Source organism: Limulus polyphemus, unplaced genomic scaffold (genome assembly GCF_000517525.1).
Source record: "Limulus polyphemus unplaced genomic scaffold, Limulus_polyphemus-2.1.2 Scaffold619, whole genome shotgun sequence".
Classification (NCBI taxonomy): Eukaryota; Metazoa; Arthropoda; class Merostomata; order Xiphosura; family Limulidae; genus Limulus; species Limulus polyphemus.
The window spans coordinates 83,062-88,006 of NW_013666229.1; positions in this window are offsets into that span (position 1 = coordinate 83,062).

Sequence of the window (4,945 nt, forward strand, 5' to 3'; positions counted from 1 at the left end):
GAAATCTGGTTAAAAATACCATAGTTAATATCCAGAAGACTGGAAGCGGTAAAAAGACAAAAAAAAGAACACGAAAGCTGTTATAACGGATAAATAACTAAACAGTTTAAACAAAGTAATGCCCCAGTGTAATCACAACTAAACAGTTTAAACAAAGTAATGCCCAGTGTAATCACAACTAGACAGTTTAAACAAAGTAATGCCCCAGTGTAATCACCACTAAACAGTTTAAACAAAGTAATGCCCCAGTGTAATCACCACTAAACAGTTTAAACAAAGTAATGCCCCAGTGTAATCACAACTAAACGGTTTAAACAAAGTAATGCCCCAGTATAATCACAACTAAACAGTTTAAACAAAGTGATGCCCCAGTGTAATCACAACTAAACAGTTTAAACAAAGTAATGCCCCAGTGTAATCACAACTAAACAGTTTAAACAAAGTAATGTCACAGTGTAATCACAACTAAACAGTTTAAACAAAGTAATGCCTCAGGGTAATCACAACTAAACAGTTTAAACAAAGTAACGCCCCAGTGTAATCACAGCTTATCGCTCTAAACTAAAGTTGATTAATAGTGGTGTTTAAAACTAAGAATGTTTTTTTTAATCTAAACTATAAGTTTATCGATTATTTTATATATTTGTGGTTTGTTAATCCATTAAATATTTTAGTATACGGTTAAAACCTGTTGAACAACTTTTTATATAAGGTTATAGAAATGATTACGGAAATACAAACAACAAGTGTCACCAAAATGGTGAGTTTATTAGTGGTACAAAATACTATCGCACGAATTACAAGAGTAATGTGAACAAGATCAGCGATGAACTAATATTTTGTACGCGACTCCTCAGCTTTACACAAAGTACTACACCATGTTTTCGTGCTGACACACAGTTTATCAATGTCTTGTATTACTCCCAACACTTCAGACAAGTTTTTAGTCACCTCTTCACCATCTTAGTTTCTTACATAAGCCTGTGCAGCCTCACGAATATTCATACTGAGATTTTGTACATCCGTTATACCCTCAGGATAACGTTTCCCCACATGCACTCTATGCTTGGAGTTATAGTTTTGCTGTTAGATGACTCATCGCTCAATAAGTCATGTTCATGAGTAAAAGTTTATCACTATTGCGTTGATAACTGACAGTGTTGGTTGAAATACAACCCCAAATTATACGGATCTTCACACCATGCTTCACTGAAGATGTTGTTTCTTGACTATCATATCCTTCTTCTCTCCATCGACTGTAGATGTTTTTACTATGATATCGTTCTTCTCTCCATCCACTGTAGATCTTGTTCCTTTGATATGATATCCTTCTTCTTTCCATCGACTGTAAATGTTGTTCCATTACTATGATATCCTTCTTCTCTCCATCGACTGTAGATGTTTTTACTATGATATCGTTCTTCTCTCCATCCACTGTAGATCTTGTTCCTTTGATATGATATCCTTCTTCTTTCCATCGACTGTAAATGTTGTTCCATTACTATGATATCCTTCCTCTCTCTGTTGACTGTAGATGTTGTTCCATGACTATGATATCGTTCCTCTCTCTCTGTGTTGACTGTACATGTTGTTCCATGACTATGATATCGTTAATTGTAGATGTTGTTCCATGACTATGATATCGTTGACTGTAGATGTTGTTCCATGACTATGATATCGTTCCTCTCTCTCTGTTGACTGTAGATATTGTTCCATGACAATGATATCATTGAGTGTAGATGTTGTTCCATGACTATAATATCGTTCCTCTCTCTCTGTTGACTGTAGATGTTGTTCCATGACTATGATATCGTTGACTGTAGATGTTGTTCCATGACTATGATATCGTTGACTGTAGATGTTGTTCCATGACTATGATATCGTTGACTGTAGATGTTGTTCCATGACTATGATATCGTTCCCCTCTCTCTGTTGACTGTAGATGTTGTTCCATGACAATGATATCATTGAGTGTAGATGTTGTTCCATGACTATGATATCGTTCCTCTCTCTCTGTTTACTGTAGATGTTGTTCCATGACAATGATATCATTGAGTGTAGATGTTGTTCCATGACAATGATATCATTGAGTGTAGATGTTGTTCCATGACTATGATATCGTTCCTCTCTCTCTGTTGACTGTAGATGTTGTTCCATGACAATGATATCATTGAGTGTAGATGTTGTTCCATGACTATGATATCGTTGATTGTAGATGTTATTCCATGACTATGATATCGTTGACCATAGATGTTATTCCATTACTATGATATTGTTATTTTTAGTGTTTCAATAGACATAAGAAGCTTGTATTTATAACCAAGTTCTTGTTACAATGAGGTTCCAACTGTAATATTTATTGTTTATCCATTATTGGCTACTAGTTCTTGTTTCCTGTACTTAAGCTTTCTAAAGGAACACTACATTTCTGTAATAAAGCTAACTTCAAAAGGTAACGATAACATTGTTTACAATAGAATTATGATTTTTTTAAATTATTACTAATCATTAATCTAACTTATATAAAATCAGTGTGTGTCACGTCACGTCATACTTGATTTCTCGAAATAGGAGGAGTCATAAACGCCAAAAATACATTTATCCTGAAAGAATAGTTCGATTACTGTTTGCCCATTACAATTTTAGTAACGGGTGTAAGAGGCCATGACGGTGGGGGGTGCCGTGAAACCTTACAAGTGTAGTTAGTGTTGGTATAACAAGCCTAAAGTAAAGACGTATTGTGGGATCGCCTAGACTAGAGCCAAGTGCATAAAATTTATCATGAAATTAAAAATATCTATTCAATTCTACAAGTTTCTGAATTAAGCTATTTTCTATTATATCATCAACATCTTAAATAAAAAACAAACCTCTTTAATCAAAGGAGACTCTAAATTAAGAAATCAACAAATATTTTTTCAGTTTTGTTGTCCATATATTTCATTATTTATTTTCAATAGATAGACTAACAACAATATTAGGTTATACTTTTGTTGCTTAGCGACATGACATAAAAGCCATTGTTAGAACTTAGTATTACGAAAACGCACTAGCTTTTCTGTATATTAGAAGTTGTTAATCTAACTGATTTATACCAATAATTATTCTATCAATACGCCACGAATTCATTTCTTGAATGACTTTAATTTTCATTGGCTCACGTTTGACAACCTGGACTGCACTTTTCTGCCTCTTTGTTGGTCAAGCTTGATTTCGCAAAAATTATTTATTTCAGTTAGCTATGAAATGTGAAGTCAAGGTATGTTATTGGGTGGGGCTATTTTTGACGGGCTATATGCTAGTAATACTTGTAAAAGATGATACTCCGTTTGAAACTGTCATCTCAGTGAAATTGGTTGACACCATTTTTCGGTGTTTGAGTTATCATGTAATAAGAAAGCAGCAGTAAAAAGAACAACGAGAAATTCAAACTTTTTTCTATGATATTTACAGACATTCCAAGAACTTGTGACTAAGTCATTACATAGACATTGCTATAAAAGGAAACACTTTATTAGTATTGTACAGTTATGATGACTTATTGAGGAGATATTTAAAATACTATTTCGATGAACAATCCAAGCCAATCTTTACGTAGACAGTGCTGCCACCTGCCTGATAGATGTAACTGTTTAATTCTTTTATTTTACAGTTAAGTCTTCTTTAACGATGTTTATGTATAGGTGTGACTGTTTAATCCATTAAATTTTCTGCTATACAGTTTAGATATGTTTTATATATAGTTGTGACTGTTTATCTAATTAAATCTTTTATTTTGCTGTATCTTAGTTCAAAGATTACTTCGACATGGGACATGGTGGTTAAAACCATCCGAACGTAGACTTTTTTTTAAACTAACACTTTTTTATATATAGATATAACTTGTTGATTCCTTTAGTCTACTATTTTACCGTTAACATCTAACACGTTTTATATATAGAAGTAACTGTTCAATTCCTTAAATCTTCTATTTTACCATTAAGTCTTCATTAACGATGTTTATGTATAGCTGTGACTGTTCAATCCATTAAATATTCTATGTTACAGCTTAGATATATTTTATTTATAGTTGTGACTGTTTAAGTAATCAAATAATTTATTTTGCTGTATTTTAGTCCAAAGATTACTTCGCTTTAAAGTAGAACTTGACTTGGGACATGGTGGTTAAAATCATCCGAACGTAGACTTCTTTTTAACCATGCCAAGTCAATGATTAGCAAACCGGATTAGGATTCGTGGGTCCTACATTCGCGTCCGGTTTCTTCCAGACAAAAATCACACTCCATACTTTGGGTGAATTATAAGAGTGACAGTCAAATCCTACTATTCAGTCAGACAAGAGTAGACGGTGGGTGTTGTTGATAAGCTTCTTTCTCTGTTATTAGATCTCAGATCGGTCAAGAGATGGAGTTATGAGCTAAAAGTTTGTTCTTGAAAAAAAAAACAAAAAAAACTCCAGAGCTATTGTATAAGCCGCAGCTAAATAACTATGTATTACTAGTAACACATCGTTGTTAGATTAGCACAAATCTCTTGTAATTCGTGAAGTACTTGCTGTAAAACTGTTTCCTGAGGTTGTTAAGCAACAGAATGAGTTCAAACATGGGACATTCATATATAACAGCTTTCTTTGCAGACAACTTGTACTCGTGGTCTATCAATCAATAATAACATTAAATGGAAATTATAAATCACGATTCGCAATTAAAATCATCATGATGTAACAAAAAATGTGTTCAGACTACTTAATCTTCTACAGTGTAGTAACCCTCAAACTAATCAGATCAGCCATAGATCAGAGTATTTTATCTGTCACAGTGAATCTAATCAGATTATTTTATCTGTCACAGTGAATCTAATCAGATTATTTTATCTGTCACAATGTAGTAACAGTGAATCTAATCAGATTATTTTATCTGTCACAATGTAGTAACAGTGAATCTAA